This window comes from Conger conger, chromosome 3, assembly GCF_963514075.1.
Source record: "Conger conger chromosome 3, fConCon1.1, whole genome shotgun sequence".
NCBI lineage: Eukaryota > Metazoa > Chordata > Actinopteri > Anguilliformes > Congridae > Conger > Conger conger.
The window spans coordinates 67,783,220-67,802,970 of NC_083762.1; the positions used below are offsets into that span (position 1 = coordinate 67,783,220).

Consider the following 19,751-nt stretch of genomic DNA (forward strand, 5'->3'; position numbering starts at 1 on the left):
CTTTGGAAGGTCAAAAACACAAGCAGCCTGAACATCTTTAGGAAATGAAAGAAGCCTGCCACAAAATGCCAGCTACAACCAGCATGCAGGAAGAAAAATGCTTTGCGAAGCGAACAATAATTAATTCCAGACATATTGTATAATACATTTATACGCTTCATTTTTATAGAAGAAGACCATAACCTTCATCCTTAAAATGCTACAATTGACCTACAAAGCCAGTCAACATATCCCTGGTGATGGTGAAAACATCAGAGTCTGTCAGACAGACAGACGGCAGACTGTGCTCTGGAGGTTTTCCCCTTAAGAACGTCCCCACTCTCCTTTGAGCTGTTGAGCTGTCCCCAAGAGCCCAGTACTGTCACCATAACCTCCAGTCTGTTCCTTCAGCTTGCATGACTAAACAAATACACCCTGAATACTCAAAAAAAAAAATGTTTTTCCATGACAGAGCAGTGTCTGTGTGTGTGCTATGGGGCGTCTAGCAGAGAAATTGGTTGTTCTCATCAACAACAACCAAGGATGGATGTGGGTCAGCAGGCAGTGAAAGATGCAGGGGATTGTGTGTGTGTGTGTGTGTGTGTGTGTGTGTGTGTGTGTGTGCGTGTGCGTGTGCGTGCGTGTATGTGAGAGGCGAGGTTTCAGGGCTCGAGTAAAGGGAGAAAACTGATCACACCCCCTGGCCCTGTCCCCAAACCCCCAGCTGTCACAGTAATAAACTCCAAATATCCGCACCACCGGCTCTCACACTTCCTTAAAGCGCTGCACCCCACGCATCTTAAAGCTTTATTTTCCCCAATCGGGAAGCTTTGCTTTGCGGGAGCCGGGATGGCGGCGGGGACAGGGGCGGAGGGGAGAACAGGGCTGATTGGTGAAACTCTGTAGGCTATTTGCTGCAGTAACCCTGCCAGACACACAATGCGCCCAGGCTATTTTTCCCACATCCAGGCCTGTAATAGAAAAATGTTAACATGCTGCCGTAACAGCCTGGGACGGGCAGCTGGCAGCCCCGATGCCAGCACAATGCGCCGGGAGACTTCCTGTTTTCCGAGCAGCCCCTTGCTTTCTTATCCAATTATTCTGTTAGAGTCACTTTTGAGACTCTGCGATTGTTAGCGGGGTTAGCTGGGCGGGTGGATGGCCGCTGTGCAGGATTCAAAGCACATTGAAGGAAATAAGTGAAACACGTCAAAGAAGGTCGAGGCTTTTTCGTGGGAGAATCTGATAAACTGACACAGGATTTAAGCACATGCTGGAATATATTGACAAATGACCCGTCCAGGGTTTAGGAAATATGAGACACAAAAAGGGAGGGGTTGGTGATCAGGGCAGCACCTGTGGCTTAAAGGCTTCCCATGATGCCCTGCTTGAGCCCGCACTCAGGTGGTGTTATGGGAACCCATCCCAAATGCAACCCCATCTCCTGCCCCTTATTTACCATAATGCACTACAGGATGGAAACAAAGAGTGAACTCTGTAATGTATACAGAATGCCTCAGAAAAACATATTTATAATGTGATGAAAATGACACAGATACGGGTTCTTGGCAGGTGGTATGGAGGGCTAAACCACATGAAAAGAGTTGTGCCGCTTGTTTTACATGAGATACATGCATGCAAATCCAAATTTCAAACAGCATGCATGTGAAATGCTGCTCATCGCATACTGGGTTTAATCACCACCCGTTTCTACCCATTTTCTGAGTTAATGGCTCACGTATTATATAAACTTTGAGATGTGGGCTACATTTTACTTCATCAAGATTATTTTTAGCCAATGATAACTGGGTCACAGCAAGCACGCCAGTCATTCCATTGATTTTCTTTCTCTGTCAAACTCAATGGGGACATTAATGCACGAGCTAAATGCCCCTTCCCCCCTTCCCCCCACCCAGGCATACAGAGTGCTTGTAACCAGAGGATTGCAGGTTCAATTCCCAAACCCTGAGCGTGACACAGCAGGTGTTCTCCAGCAGGGCATCTGTAGTGCTTCAGATAAATGCCCAGAGCTCTAAATGTGGGGCATATTGTGACCCAACAGAAATTCAGGGGTTTGGGGGAGGGGGGTAATACCTTTCATACAAACTCCACAAAATAATGAATTAAAAAACGTCCCGTTTTAACATACAATACTGATCTTTCAGCGGGGGGGGGAGACCGAAAGGGGTTTGGAAGCATAATTGTGTCTAGTGTCTAAGCACTTCCCAGTTCACGTGCGATGTCCAAAATAATTAACAAAGGAACCCTGACTGCAGTCTAAAATAACCCTTCCTCTTTTTTTAAGCTCCCCCGCATGCAGCTGCTCATGTGACCACCTGGGTGACCTGAGCGAGGGACGGGAGGACGAGGGGTCGGGTCTGCGTTTGTGCCTCAGGTGATAGGCCCCGGCCCGGGTCTGAAAGTGCGCTCCCCAAGGGCCCAGAGCAACAGGTCGCATTTCAGAGCCCGGCCATGTGTATATGTAACAGATGAATTAGGGGATAATGAGGATAAAACTCTGGTCCCTAAGGGTCTCGGCCTACTCTTACCAAGCCCTAATTAAGGCCCAGAGTCTAACCGCGTCGAACACAGTGGGATGCAGAGACAATTTTTGTAACAATGAGGACTTTCAGCTGTGCAATGCCAATTACATCATTTCTAAAAAATGCTTTTTATTTTTTATATATATATATATTTATATATATATATATAATTTTAACAACATGTGTATAATAGCTGTCATCTCTTGCACATAATGACAGAGAAGCAGAGGACGGACAGGATTTGGAATAAGTGGCTTAATGCATTATTCAGACTGAGTCCTATTACAGTGATGAGAGCCTAGTTAGTACCACAGCCCATAAATTGAGCGTTTTGTATGTGTGACTATGTACTGGAACATCTTCTCAGACCAGGGGCTAGCTGGAGATCGTCTGTCAGACAGCACTATCTGTAAGCATAGTCTGTCCAAATTTGTTCACTCTTTTCTTTCATTTTCTGAGCTGTGTCTTTCTGCACAGCAGCCAATGTACTGAGTTATTTGTTGTTTGTTTTTTTTCCCATATTGTCTATTCACACAGATTCCCAGCCATTGTTCTGAAGTATGCCATATTGGGCACACAGGTAAAGAATACGTTGTGCCATGGTTGGGATTTGAGCCAAGAACCTTCTGGTTCCTGCATTTCTCTACAGTGCCAGATGAGGAATTTCTCTCCATGCTTCTGACCCTTGGAGGACCTTTTTGCAAATCCCCCAGGTCCTCATCAGACCAGCTGATGTCAAGGGCCTGGATCAAGAGGGAATTATTGCAGGTAGCTTATCACCATAATTTGGAAGTTAGTAGCCTTTTGTAAATGGGAGGATGACGTTAGTGCCAAGCAAATATATGCAGACAGTGATGTCGGTACCAGTGAACTCTAAAAGTGGACAACCAATAAGCAGGCAGTCTGAGTATTTGGTATCTTGGTATCAGGCTTTAAGCATAAACTGGCTTAGGTTTTTGGCTTGATCTGGCTGGCCTTACTGGAAATGCAGTTACTGAGGGCCCAGTTTCACACAGAAGGCCTTGCCAACCCCATAAATTAACCATTTTCTTCCTGATTACTGTTCTTCTGCCAAGAGAACAGATAGACACACAGGTAAACACACAGATGTACAATTAGATTGCAACAGACAGGCACACAGACACAGACAGACAGACATACCTACATGAGAGAGACGAGATGGATTAGATAGATAGACAGATAGACAGACAGATAGAGAGATTGTTTTCTTTGCCATTTTCTATAGTGCTTCACTTTGTATCCCTTGGTATCCCTGATATTTTCCATTTGATGAGTCAGTCCGTATAAAAGCTTCTGCCACGTGCCAGTAATGTACTGTAAGCTAGACGGATAGGTACATAATGCTGACTGTGGAAAAAATGAAGTAATGTCATGATATAGTTGGTGCAACTGCTTGATAAAAACACAATAAAACAGCATTTTTGTCAGCAGAGATTTGTAAGTTTTGCTCAGGGAAGGATACATAGTGATTTGGTTCAATCAGAGTGAGGGAATCCACTGAGTGTTCAGAAGGTTTAGCATCCAGCGGCATTCGGGACAAAAGGTTTGATCCTGGGGGGTTGGCGCTTAGTGTCAGTGCTGCTTCACTGGCAGCCCCCCCCCCCCCAACCCCCCCCCCCCCCCACTGGTACTATCCATTCCCAGTAGGATTGAGAGACAGACAGTCATGAGAAACCCTCAGGGAATGCTGTGTCTTCATAACCTGTCATATTTAACTCCACGAAAAATGATGTTGAGAGGAAACCGGAGCCGCGTTTGGCAGGCCAGACTGCGCGCCGTTTCCTGAAACTTTAACCCCCGCGCTCGGAGCGCTTCCAAACAACTGCTTTTGTTACCGAGGATAATCTCCGATTGCTGGCCCCTATTGTCTTTGATTGTTTCTGAAATGCCTTGGTCTGAGAAATGAATAGCAGGCAGACAAAAAAGCAAGAAAATCTGTGAACATCTGACTCCATCAATCAAGCAGTCAATCAAAATAATTCAATTACAGGACATCAAATCCTTCTAGCTTAAGTCCCACGTATGTTTGCCGGCAGACAAATGCAACTAAGAGAGCAGAGCGTCTGCACTACAATAGCAGTAACTCCACATACCTCTGCACAAGCTTTCTTCTCTCCCCAAACTTAGATTTCTAATCTTATAAGAAAGCATTCAAAACTAGACTGCTATTTGGCAAAATGCACACGTCCATCAACCATAACAGTAATCATTGTGGCCCCAAAATCGACTCGGTTCTTCTTTGTCTCTAAACCAATCGTTTGACAAAGTTTGAACAAAATAGCTCCATATTGTTCATAAACAATAAACAAACAGACCAACAGAAAGACACACAGGACTGGTGACATGGCCTGTCCCCTTATAGCCAAAAAGTGAACTTGCGATATCCATTATGATAACTGGAAAAAACGCATTTGAATGTGTATATGCTAAGACTTATATATCATCCGTTAAATCCCAAAATGTTTCATGCTTGAATGAGCCGACTGAGGTATGCAGAGGGGCTGGAATAAAGAGGGAGGGGGGGATTTTTCCGGATTTGCATGTAACACGCTTTTCGGACTGGGCCAGAGGAGTGAAAAGGGGGAGAATTCGGGGAGCAGGACGTCCCAGGGTGCGGCCATTGAGCCGGGCCCGTCACAGCTGCCAGTGCTCTTGGCGTTTTGGGCCCAATGTGGGGAGTTTAACAGCGTGACTTTTAATCCGGCCCTTTTCTTTGCTACTCCGCTAAATCCACCGCCGCCCCCCCCCCCCCCCACCCCCCCACTACCCCCCCGCCCCTATATACCACTTAACATGAGAACAAGCCAAGCCAGGCCTCCAGGTCCCCCATGGTAGGGGTTAAGAAAATAAGAACATAAGAATACACAATCATGAGAACAGGCCATTCAGCCTATATAGTTTCAGATTTTACCTAGAGTGAAAGAGCGAGAGAGTGAGGGAGAGAGAGGAGAGATAGAGATAGAGATAGAGATAGAGATAGAGATAGAGAGAGAGAGAGATTCCCACCTCCTACATACACAGCCTGCCATGGCTAATTCCTCCAAATCCAGATTCAGTTTCAGATTCGTTTGCTAGTCACATTTAAAGATATGACATTTCCTGTAATGGTGTGACATCCCTTGTACAGATAACACGACAAGTGCAAAATCATTCATATACACTTGGCAGACACTCTTATCCGGACTGGCTTACAATAGAACAATTAAATAATAATACAAAAGTGCATTCCAGGTCAGATCATTTTGGAGACTACATTTAAAATATTACTGAACATAGCTTTGGTTAAAAAGGTGGATAGCACTTAGAAGAAAAGTGATTCATGGACCATTACTGCTGTTTCTTATGGCTACTACCCTTCGTGTTCTGCTGATAGTAACCTCTGGGGTACGAGGGGGCTGCTCCCAACTGATGAGTGGTGAAATTAGCAGTCTGTCCTCACCCCTGGGGCTGCACTAACAGTGATGAAATCCCACAGACTGTGCTGTGATACCTCTGCACTCCCTGTAATGATCTCCCTGGATTTCTCCTTATTTAAGCAGCAGACAGATTAGGGGCCGTTTTAAAAGCAATAATGGGAGAGCCAGCGAGGGTCTGTCTAGTGCCGTGAGTCCGTGACACAATTCCACAGGGTTCCACCCAGTAGGACGGGACGTTGTCTACTCGATTAGACCCGCAGGTTGGGAAAAAAGCAGGGTTCTAACAGGCTTTGAGACGGCTGTCTCACCCCATCCATTCACCGGAGATGCCCCCGTTTCTGAGACACAACGAAGGGGAAAAGTCTCACAATGACAGTTAAGGTCTGCTTAAAAAATCACTAAAAATGAATCAAACTTCCTAATTTCCTGTCACTTCCCTCCCTTTTCACGCAGGGAAAGGGAGGGACTTCAAAATGGCTGAAAGCAGACTGGTTGCCATGGCGATTTTGCCCCCTTACCTGAACACCACCCTACCCTGCGCCTGGCCATCCAATTATCTCCACTACTAAATAGTGGCCTATATTTGCCATGCGATCTAGACTTGATGTTCATGGCTGTAGACAACTGACACTTTAAGTAGTTGTTTCAATGACCTTAAGTATGCACTTATTGTATGTCGCTTTGGATAACATCATCTGCTAAATAAATGAAATGTAATGCCAAAGGCCCAGACCATGTATAAGACCCTACAACACAGACCTGAGCTGCCTCCACTATGAAAAGACCAATCACAGGTCAGGGACAGGGTCTGGGCAGGGCCAGGTGTAGAGTACTAGGGACCTCAGCAGGTTATCGCAGAAGGCTTTCATTGGTTTAGCCCTAGAGCTGTCAGTGTGCATTACTGTAATGTTTGTCCTCTCTGCAGATTAAAAACAACAGACCTTTCACTTTTCCTCCCTTAGAACAGAGCAGAAAAAGATGAATAATGTATAAAGGTAGCAGAAGATCACTGCTAGTTCACACCAGAATCCCCTTGATAAGCATCTAGTGTTTCCCCCACCTCCCACAATGAACCACCTTGGAGTGAAATCACATGATGCAATGGGAAAGCGCAGTCATATGAACTATGTGTTTGCCCTCTCTGAATGACCCAGTCTGTAGGGTGGACCAGCTATGTGTTTGACCTTTTCTTTTCCAATATAACTTCCATTGCTCGGCACAGAGCCCTGGGAATATCCACCGTGCTGAGCTGAGACACGGAAAAAGGAAGGCCTCCCTGCCACGTTCCAGCACTCTCAATCACTGAGAATGTACTAGCCATTCAGTGCTAGGTTTGCAAACCTCTCAGGCACAGTGAAAATGAGCTTAATGGCTTAAAAACAACAATATGATGAAAACTTGGATACAGTTAGCTTTTTAATAGATAAGAGATCTTGTCACTTGCATCGGCAATCAAGACAGAAAGCGACTGTAAACCCCAGCCTCGGAAAGTAGCGAGGCCTACCATTTTAATTAAACTTCCTGCATTCATTGCTCAGCTTGAACGCTCTGAAGGAAAGCACATGTGACTTTAATTTAAAACTGATTTACAGTACACCCACTGAGTTCAAAAGTACTATAAGATTACAACAAGATGAGCGCGAGAAGAATATGAGATCTGACAGCAGTGTTACAGTGTGTAATGAGAGAAATAGGGGAGGCTGCGTGTTTTCTAAGGCCTGTCAGTACTCTTTCTGGCTGTGTGATTCTGCATCTGTCTATAAGAGGTGGGCAAGGCCCGAGATCACCAGCCGGTAGCAGAAAAGGGCACACATCTAAAACTGGAAAGGATCTGACAAACATCACGGTATTTGTCATTATCAAAGCCGGTTATACAAGGAAAAGTTGAAGAATGGAAGAAAAAAAAAAACAGTCTACACTCAAAGTAGGTAGTAGTAGCAGCAGTAGTACTAGTAGCAGTGTAGCAGTAGTATTAGTGTAGTAGTAGTTGTAGCAATGGTAGTATTGTAGCAGTAAATTAACAATTATTAAGATTCGTGAACATGCGTGGCATAGATACGTATATCTGCATGACTCTGCCTATGTAAAGGCAAATGAGTTTGAAGCCATAATTCCCCAGATGACAGTGAAGGAGGCATTGGTTCAGGACCAGCTTTTGCTTTTTCCTATTAGACGGATCAATGGGTTCTGATGAGAGAGATCATGAGACTTAAGTGGGTAAAATTCAAACCTTCCTGCTCTGCACTACTTATTAGGCGAGCAGTAATCAATCCTTTATTAAAGGTGGCCCCTGAAATGTAGCCGTGGAGGAGTAAACGCTGGAATCAAAACAACAGACTGGCATTTTTTCTCCTTCAGCACATCTCTTGTTATTTGGTTGTCAATCACAAAGCTCCCAAGTCGCACCCAACAGACGTGAGCTACTGTATATGGTTGCCCTCAATTCCACAATTTGCTTGGCAGGGTCCACCGTCTTGAGCATTTCAACAGCAGCTATCTTACTGTCTGAATTGCAGCCTCTGACACCAGGGGCCAGATTTAGTAAGGAAACGGTCGTAACGTAAAAACGTTCGCTCTATTGCAACTCGTTTGCAGTAACAGATACCAGAATTAATGACTACCATGGTTAGCACATTAACAACTGACTTACTAAGACTGTTACTACGTTGAATAAATGAAACATTAATTAGCAATATTGCGGGAGGAAACACCAAGATTTGCAACCTTTTAGCGACTGTTTCTACATCTGAAAAGCAGTCACAATCCTTCAGTAAATCTGGCCCAAGAGTTTCTATTTCTGAACCTATTATCTCACCTCGTGGACACATGTCTCACCTCTTACAACCCGAGAACTTTTATTACACCGTGTTGCTGGACATGGAGTGTCCTATTGATCTGAAACAGCTTTAGGCTGGGAAACACATGTGTTAGGTAAAGGCTTATCTGAGCGACTGAAAGAAGACATTATGAGTGTGGCTATGTACAGTAACACAATGGTCTAACAGTTAACTGAACAACAATGAATACACACTTTAGAGGAAATAGTACAGTACTTAGACAAAACAGATGAAACCGATGAACTTGAATTGCTTTAATTATAAATGTAATATAGATTCATAGATGCGATTATTGCTTAAAGCAATGATCCCCAGACAACCTGAATGGGTTTTATTAAGACGTATGACCCTCAACCTAATGATCTTAAAAGCAAAACGATGCGTGAGTGCCAAGACACCTTCAAGACCTTGTGCCTGCAACAATTCTTAAGACTCAACGCAGGGTGAACAAGGATCACCACACTTAAGATCTATATTAAGAGACAAAATGAAATATTTCAGGTCACCAGACATAGTTCTAAATCACTTAGACATACTAGACTAGTTCTAAGAAGTGATAGTCAACTGGTTGAATGCAACATTTGAGTTTGGGCCAATTAGGAGGTATTTATTAGCTTCGGGGGAAGGAAAATGGCCTCCGGTTCAGACGATAAATTTCACAGGTTTTCTCTCCATTGCAGGTGGTGCCTGACGAAGCCGGAAGAGGGCTTGACCCAGGTGACCTCTCGGCGTGTGGGTGAAGAAACCCGACCTTTCAACCGTTTCCCGAGCCATCCGAATTCATCTCCGATTGGGCGCCTGGCTTCGGCAATTAAGGGAGCTTAATTGCAATTTTATTTTATTACCTCCACATGACTAAGGACACAGCGGTAAACGATCATAAGAGCAGAAGAACTTGAGGAGGATGATGAGAACAGCACATTCGGCCCCTGAAGGCTCATCAAACGGGCCGTTTATTATGTGCCCTCACTGAGGCGTAAACGCAATAAAGGAAAGATTAAGCTTATTCACTGTTTAAAGTTTTCCTCTTGCTCGTTGTCTTATATTCTGTAAATTATTGTGAAATAAAATCTGCAGCATGGACAGGCCTAATACAGATTTACCCCATTTTATCTATATAGATGACTAATTAACTTCCCCAAGCACAGTAACTCAACATACCCGTTGAGTGACTTCCTCTGGTATCATAGTATCTCCAGTAGCTTTCTTTTTTCTATTCCGGTTACATTTACATGGCATTGCATTACATTCATTTAACAGACGATCTTATCCAGAGCAACTTACAATTTAGTAAGTCGCTCGAGTAAGTGTTGTCTTTCAGGCCGCGAAACAAGGCCACTTTGTCAAGCAGGTTGTGGTGAAACAGTTTCTCAAAGCCAATCATCTACCCACCACCAAGCCCACATTTAACACACACAGGTGTCCCTGAGATAAGGCCACCAGCTCATAAAGTCACACAAAAAACCAAACACGCTTGGCTCATAGTAACTAACATCTTTCATTTTATTCATATTGAATACCTACCAAGAAACAAAGTCTGCAAAATATGACATGCATAAACCCTGCATGTATGATATGCAAAATTTGGTGTGTGCTACAGAGCCCTCTCAAACAAACATGGACCTTTGGATTTTTCTCGAGTTTTCTGTTTGTTTTTCATTCATCCATTAGTGGATACTCCAACATTAAATACAGGACCGCTCTTCAGACGTACAGTGTCGAAGCCTGACCCATGAGTATGCTTTTATCTGAGCTAATGTAACGTGAATAAGGCATCTGCACTTGACCACAAAGTGACTCTTGAATAATGGATGGTATTTGACATTACTCGCTCTTCTGCCAGCATAGCTTGTTCACTGTTTTGCTTGAATTAGTGACTTATTAAACACTTGTGTAATAGGGGCTGGCATTTATAACCAGAGAGCTTTGTTGATGTGTGGAGAAGTGAAGAATCCTGGTATTATCAAATATCCATGAAAAACCCTTTGCTCTCAAAGTGCCTAAGAAACATGTGCGCAGTCCTCTCAGAAACTCAACAAGAATTAATACACAGGCTCTTTTCTTGCAGAAGATAAAGAGAACCATGGCAGAAGGTTTTAGCCTTTCAATTCTTTATGTTACGCTGTAATACAGTGCAATGCTGAGAATATTTTTGACTAAGCTGAGTTCTGCATTCCTTTGAATTAAAACCATGCTGAAAGAAACAACTCAAGCTAGGTTTTGAAAGAGCTGGCAGCTGGTTGACCAGCTGAGATCAGCTCCATACTCAACGTGGTTTGACCAGCTCAAGCTATGTTTTGAAACAGCTGGTGGCCAGCCATAGCTGGATTTTACACCAGGAAAGTCTAAGTTTTCCTCTTAATTTCTCTAACAGTGTGCAGGAGTCCCTGTCTTTACGGACATCAACCTTGCCGTCGTGTGATTGCTGATTGAAATCCTTGAAAGTCAGAAAAAATCCACGGCAACTAAAAGCAGTTCAACAACAGCTGATACACCCTAAAGAAATCTCAGCTGCTGGGCAGATAGAAATCTCAAACACAGTATAAATTCATAAATAACTTCACATAAAAAACATTCAATTGTACTGCTGTCTTTTATTATTATAAGTCTGCCACTGTATAAATACTGCTAATTTCTATGGTATTCTATTGTGCCGTTTTATATAAGAGAATGCAAAAATGACACTGACCTATGGCACAACCTGGTATTAAGGTCAATTTTCAGTTTTCTCCACTTTTTATAAAAATACACTTTCTGTTTGCCAGTCTGAATACTGAAAAGGTCATCTTGACATAAACGTTGATTTGCTACATGAGAAAGAGCCAAAATAAAAGTCTTGTGTGTTCAAGGCAAAAAAGCCCTATTTACATAGAACTTTAAAATATATTATTCAAAATACTTTAAATGTCACACATTCCGAGTTCTTATATATACTGCCCATTTCTTCAGTGGTATTATTAAAACGGAAAGCGCAAGGGTGCAGAACCACAAAACAGACCTGGGCCAAAAATCTATTTGAAAGACTTGAACCCTCTAGACACCAGTAAGATTCCTGAAGATTATTCACAAAGAACAAAAATATTCTTTCATTGGATTGTACATTTTTACATTCTGTTGAAAACTCTCACGGATGTTCAGGATTGTGTAAACATTCTACTGTCATCATAAGAGTTAAAGTATTTCAAATACTTATTTGATCCAGATCTGCTATGAATCAGGCTGGAATGCTTCAACCACTAAACCATATGGTATTCTTATCCCTCCACACCACATTCAGCTGATTGGGATATCTATGGTGCATTTAACAGATTCTTTGCAACCAAAGACCCAATACCCCCTGATGACTCAAAATAACTTAGTTTGGCCTTGGTCACTACAACATACTGAATGTTCACACTAGATGCTCACGGATAAAAAAAATAAACACACACGCACGCACATACACGCAAACACACACGCACAAGTACACACTCAAACGCAAACACACGCAAACACACACAGACCCCCAGAATAACCATTTTGAGCAAAGCAGTCTTTCAGGACAGATGCCCAAGTCATTGAAACAAACCCAGCTGCCCAAAATATCTCCAGACTTAGACACTCTCCCAGGCAGACAGACCAGTTGCTTTTTCCACAAGTGGAATATTAGTTTGCCTCTAATCTAACAATGCCTGCTTTTACTTTCTGCTTTATTTCTGGGTTAAGCCGTCCTAAGGTTGCTCAAAGTCCCCCCTCCCCCCTCTCCCCCGGTCTTAGTAATCAGATCTCCGTCCCTGTGAAACGTGATCAGAAGCTACGTGAAGAGAACAGAGGTGGGGGGGGGGGGGGTATGGGGCGGGTAGGTGAGGACGGGGGGGTTACAGAACAAAAACCCTTCTGTGGCACTTCTCACCAGAGTCCCTCTCCCTTTAGTGAACTCCAAGTGCGCGGAGGGGAAGTTTATTGAAGAGCCGGAGGGCCCAGCATCACCTACGGACACCGTGACACAGTTAATCCCGGAACTGTCACTTTAAATCACAGGAAGGTTGATCGCAAGAGCATACCAGAGGCTGCAGCCCATGTCCCCTTAGACCCCTCATTTATAATCTATAACCCGGGGCTCGGACAAAGTCTCTCTAACTGGAACGCCGCGGAACTAACCGCGACCTCCGTGAAACTTCGGGGAAAAACCGAATTAAATTCTACATCGATCGTGACTGTTTTTCTTCTTGGGTTAGAGTTTTCATACTCGGTGGCTGTGTGTGTGTGTGTGGGGGGGGGGGGGGGGGGGGGGGTGTTTGCCAGCTTGCAGGAGACGTTAATGAGCAGAGCGTTCTCAGACGAAGCTGGAGGGAACCCGTTCGGAAGCACCACGCTGCTCCCCTCGGTCTGTTCCTTTTCCCTCTCGCTCGCCGAGGAAACAGAATAATCAACCCCCGCGGACGTTGCTATGACAGCTAATGGGGTAAAATATGTGCAATTTAGGCGCAGAGTTAACTTGGAGCAATTATTCCAAACTGCGAATTATCAGCATTAGCGCTTCCATTTGCGCTGTTAAAAGTCAGAAAGACACCAATCACTGCCGTGTAATCAAGCCAGCCTGCCAATCACCTTTTAAACGTAATTATGGGCATTCACTAATCAACTTAAAGAAAAGGTCACACTCCTCGTGCTCTTTAATATTCCCAATAAGAAGCAAAGCAATGATTTCTAAACTGGGCAGCTCACTCTGACCCAATGGAGAGATGGAGAGATGAATATAAGCATAATTCTGGCAACTGGATGGCTCATTTAGTTACGGTACCAAGCAGTGGTACACGGATGAGCCTCGTGGCCTGGGATCGAATCCGGACCAGTGCTGTCTGTGGCTGGTAGCGCCAACAGGCCCAACTGGTGCCTGCATCACCCAGGGTATGGGAGGGTTCAGAGCTCTGCCTTTCATTACTCTTGAGCGCCCACCGGTCGAAAATGGCGCTGGGAAGACAGTATGTGGAAGCTGCATATCGTCATCCTCCCACCCCACTCTGAGAAGCTCAGCTGAGGTCTGGGATGTGGAAAGAAGCAGCTGGTGGACACCATGTGTTTTTGGGGAACCGTGGATGCGTCAGTTCTCCCGAATTCGCAGGTGTTTCGTGCAGGGAACACAGCTGCGGATGCAAACACGGCAAACGTCCTGGAGAGGGGTGGGAATCGGATATATGTAGCCCCCGGGAAATGACGAAAACATATAAATAATAGTTCATTGATTCATATATTATTTTATTATTTGAAATAAATAAGCATAACTGTCTTGTTTTTTCCTGTCACCTAAGCATTTACTTACTGCCAGAAAAGCTATTTCATAATGTAGTCGAGAATATTTTAGACCAGCATACAAACTTTTATTCTGCACTATAATTTAACTGTCATATTGCATTGCTGGCGGGGGGTGGGGGGGGCATAGGGCTGGTGATGTTGAACAGTATGCGCCCCAAATGGTCCAGTGACACTGAAATTGCTCAAAATATCCATTAAATGTGCAGAACACTCCCTATTGTTGTTCATCAAATGCTTGCCAAATACATTAATTCTACAAAACAGAATCACATTCTTGACCTTAAAAACAGGCAAACTGCAATAATAAGTGACAGAGGATAAAAGCAACACTTTAAATGCAATGCTCAAAAGTAAGCATCAGCTTGGCAGGTAGTGTTAAAAAAAACAGCACAACCCCGCATCCCTCCCAGCCATGTCTTCTCTGTCTGAAATGAGATCTTTCACTCCTAGTAAAAAGTTGTTGCTTCTCATCCTTATCATCTGCCTGCTTCTGGGTGAAGTTGAGGTGTTTTCTTTTTTCCGGTTTTTTTCGGAGGGTTGAAATGAATCAATCCGAGTCCATTTTCCCATTTGGGTTAAAGGTGCGGGAGGACATCTACTGAACGAAGGTCCGGGATGACAAACTGCAGGCTGAGGAATAAATATAACTGGCTGAAATACCTGCTCAGCATCCCCCTGAAAGCATAACTCAGGGTCCCGCGGAGCATCTGGCTCTGAGGGCTGTGTTAGATTGGATTATTATTGTTTCAGAGGAGGAGGGGAAGTGGCAGGGAACCATTCATCAGTTCAAAAGCAGCAACGCTCTGCCGCGGAGCCCGGGCGGACTACACCGCAAAGCCCGACAAAACAGCGTAACTCCTCTGCCATTATTCCCCAGCAGTGACCCAGTTTGAAAACAAGACTGCCATAGCCCTGCATTTACATTACATTTCACATTCCCTCAAAACGGCATTAAAACCCCTAGATATTTAACAAACAAGCTCAGATTAAGTGCCTAGCGCAATACAGCCACACACCTAGGACCTGTAAACTCTTGGTCTTAAGCCCCATTGCTTAACCACAACACTAGACCTCCACCATAAGCACTATAGTCAGCATATAGTCACCAAGGCCATGGATACGATCAATGTTTTTGCCACGCAATAAGATCATTACACCCTTTTTAATTATTTGAATAAATGAACTCAAATGTAAGCAATGCAAAACGTTTTTCTGATATGGGCCTTGAAAGCTCTAAAGCTTGATTAAATGCTGGTGGTTGCCTGGGCTTACCAACTGTGATTAAATAAACACTAACACTCTGCATTCTTTTGTTAGCTAAACTCAAAGGCCTAATGTTGAATGAATCCAGATCAAATTCTCTTTTGTTGTTCAAGCTGGTAAATTTGGGAAGGACAGCACTCAAATTAGGCCAAGTCTCGTACTCGTGCAAAGCGAAATTCGGCCCGTCTGTTTCACGGTGGCTCTGGGACCAGCAAGCGCGGTAGCTGGCAGTATTAAAATTTCCTGCCAGATTTAAATGACCATAAATCGGTTTAAAGCACTTTAACAACTTCAATTCTATTAGGAACTTCGCAAATCACCTTTGCTAATCAAAGGCAGGCTCTTTTTTTTCCCTCCAATCCCCTGGTCATTCGAGCTCCTCTTGAGAAATTAGCCTTAAATAGGCAACATCAATCAGTCTGTAATCAGATTAGGCTCCCATCCATTTTCCCCCTTCCCTAATTTGCCTTCAGACCTCACTTTCCTTTAAACAAGCACAGCTTTCCCCATTGCAACTGACCTTATCACGCAAGCTCTCTCGAAAGTTGGTGTAACAACGTGGACTTCAGTGCTATTAATATGCACTGTAAACACATTATATGGATAAGACTAAGTACACTAACCAGATAAAATCTCCCTGCCCCCCCCACCACAAATAACAAATGTCTAACTCAGTATTTCTAACCATGACATGCTTTTGATGAAAAAGGACAAATGCATTTAAGATAGAAACATTTATAAATATTTTTTAAATTCATCAGTCTTACACAATGAGCAAAGAGAAAGTATCCAACAATTCTTTCATATCTCCTGTAGTGTAACACTTCATATTTTCACACGTTGCACCCTCCACATTTAACAATAACTTTGGAATTTTTTATATATATTTTTTTGTTTATATGCAACTGCCAAACCCATCCAGATCTTAATTTCCCTTCCCTGTAGACCATCAGACTTGCGTCCTAACCTCCATCTGAGAGTCTTTTTGGTCAGGAAACTACAGTGCTTCCATGCAACTGAAGAAACCAAGCGAACACTCAGAGAACTGCTGAAGAGCTTGGCTCATTAAACTCACTGCACACAGAATTCAACACGCCAGAAACCCACAGGTCACACTTTTCAAATACCACCACCCTACTGTGTGCTTCAAGGCCTGGTCCTTAAAATAATGGCATCTGCTCAACTGCCTGGGCAGGTTTACGTTATATACAGCTGAAATCAATAAGATATATAAGTACAACACTACAGCACATATGAAGTCTGCCACTATGTATGTATACATGTATCGTATATATAAAGGGAAAGCTTCAGGCTCTGAAAACCTTAATTTCGACCGCAGAGTGAGTATTAGCCAAGTGAGAAAATTACAGAGTAAAGGTGCCCCAAGCTAGGGAAGGAAGAGAAAAATGTCTTGAGGAAATGTGTTTTCATCTGTGCCTTCAATATCGGCCAGTGCTGCATTTTACACCCCGGAGCCCACAAAGAAGTGCGTCCTTAAAAAGCCTGGGTGCTTGTTTACGTAAACTCTGTGGAGCAGACATCTCACAAGCCTCCTCTGGGGGGGATTTACTGGTCTGAGAGACAGGGTGGCGTTATTGCCCACGTCTGTTTAGAGTCTGTTTAGATATCTGCAGGCCTCCCACAGGATGATCAACTACGGCCATAAAATCATTATGGTCCACGGGAACAGTGCAAATGTTTGTTCAGCAGCCCTGAAAACAGACATGTCAGCCCATGCAAAGCACCCTGATGACAATAGCATGGCAACACTGTGTGCGTGTGTGTGTGTGTGTGTGTGTGTCCGTGTGTGAATAATATGGGTAGGAAAACTAAAGTCTAAAAGACAATGAGATTTCTTTTTGTATCATTCTCCCAGAAAATTTGCAAGGATTTCCTTTCCAGTTCACAATGATTTTCCTCAGAAATTGTACTGGCTTGGTATTCAATGATGGGCAAATAGTGCTTTGATTTAGCTTTTCTTTTCTGGAATAAAAAACTTCAAAATCAAATCTTCACAGCAAATTCTTCCTTTTGAAATGACAACAAGTGACTTTTTTTTTTATGTGTCCATTTAAAAAGCAACTAATAAAAAACACAGAAGGACATGTGTTATGTTTTAATCTTGATCGTTCTCGTTTCAATGAATGTAAAACTAAATAAATAAATCAATGCAAGCCACACAAAATATCTGTTTTGAAAGTGTGTTCATTCTTCAGGCATTCAGCAAGTTATCTAGTCCATGGTGTCATTATCTTGCCAATCTAAAAAAAACAGGGACTTAAATGTAAGTGTTGCTTCTGACGCTTCTGGGGGTCTGTAACGTGGTAAAATAATCACATTTGTGTGTGTAATTGTGTGTGTGTGTGTGTGTGTTGGGGGGGGAGGTGTTAAGAAATGGAATGCCACTTGGTAGGATGAGCAAACACTTTGGTTTGCTTGACAAAACAACCACCAACTGCTGCAAAGAAACGGTCCTTATTTTTACACCTGCCCTCCTGCCATTCAGAACAGGGCCACATCGCAGCGGCCCTGACAATATCCCTGCAGATTTGAACATGCTGACAAAGGCCTCCGTCTGCTATTGTCATTCCACTGTGTTAAAGCAAAAAAAAACTGAAGAACAGGACCCCCGCAACAAAACTCACGGTCTCAATATGTACCTAAATTACGAAAATGGGTTTACTGCACGTAATTAATGTTGAGAGAAAAAAAAATGTTAAGTCGCAGGCTACTAGAAGACGCCACATTTTGAGTCTCTTTCTACATAACATTGTCGTAGCCAACTAGGTAATCGCTGAAAAGGCATTCCCCTTGAGTTCTAGAAGTAAATTTAGCCTTATGCCTATCTATTTAAGAGGACATATTTAATCAACAGAGCAGATACAGTGAGCTTTAGAAGAAGAGAGAAGAGCAGGGGCAATCAAGAAACTGAACTTTATAATTCCAGTTTGCCTGCTACTTTGTAAAACTCTTAAAGATAACCTTATGCGTAAAAATAATTATATAGTTTACTGTACTTTAGTAACTAGTAAAACGACCCAAACCACAAAGCAGCCATGAGCCGTGTTACCTCCAATTATTTTGCCCAGTGTTAAATTGTCTCATAGCAAATTAAGAAATGCAAAAAAATAATAATAATAAATAAATAAATACACGTAGGTTGCACATATCAAACATCGTACTAATGTACTTTTAGAAGAGTTCAAAATCATTTTGTTTAAAATGGTTAGCATGAATAATTAACTTTGTGAAGTAGCCAACAACTATTTTTTTGCAAAGTTGAGATATAATGAATTATTCCCTTTATAACACATGCTATAAGAGGAGCAAGGGATGTTCATGAGATTTATTTTAAATGATACATAAAAGCTAAACCTAATTTGTCGACATTAAAAATGCGTCTGCCTAGTTAGAGACGTGGACAAGTAGGCCTATTTCTTTGCATAGTGAGCGTTGGAAATTGATATTATGCAATTTAAAAGACAATAGCACTCGAGACAGGGATACAAATTAACTGAAAATATATAATCTCTAAAATGTATGTATCATCTACGCAGTGGAATCGAGGAGTGCCACATGATCACATTATGACTATATGCCTAAAGCATAGATTTGAAAACAAGTGTAGTGTACACGCTAGTGTACACGGAAACAAATTTAAATATAAATGTGATAAGTGTCAAAACATAATTCTTAAGAGTAATAAGAATAATACAACTGAATACATAATCTGAGAACTGCATTTGTCAAGAATTGACAATCACATTTTCATGATGCGCGGCAGTGCATAGTCATGCCTTCGTTCATTGTTAGAAACTGAGTCGCTGAATGATTGATTATGCTAGCAATATACATTTTATAAGTAGCAAGTGAAACGGTGGGTGAATTATGAACTAGCTAGGCCTGATAGCTCACCTGATGCGCTGCGTAGCCTACATCGCGCTGTACTAGTTTTGTTCAACCCGCCAGCTTTACGCATACAATAAAATTGTGGGATTTCCTCCAAATATAAATAAATAAATAAATAAATAAAATAAAGCTAATTCGTTTCATGCAGACAGCTCGTCTCAATTGATGTTGTAATGTAAATGAAACAAAATTTCGACACGACATAGCCTAAAGCTTGTAATGCATTCAGCATCGTCAGCGGCGAAGTATAGAAAATAGCGAAGAAGGGCGCCAGTGCACGGGCCTTTCGTTAAAATCGTAGGTTAATTTACGCTGTAGATAGCTACTAAGGGGCATGATTTTATTAAGAAATGTGAAAAATCTAAACATTTATGATGCATGCCGTTGGTCCTAAATAAGAACCCCAAGTCGACAATTGCCCTTATATTGCTCGTTGCCCCCAAACATCTTTAAGTTTGCACTGTCCCCATGCCAAAATCACAGTCGGC

The 19,751-nt window shown here is 42.8% G+C and overlaps 1 protein-coding gene across 2 annotated transcripts in view; it reads right to left on the reverse strand.

Annotated features, from left to right (window-relative positions):
* Nucleotides 1–19,751, reverse strand: part of LOC133124985 (ephrin-B1-like) — an 89,612-nt gene that overhangs the window by 68,703 nt on the left and 1,158 nt on the right. The gene's annotated exons all lie outside the window — the stretch shown is intronic.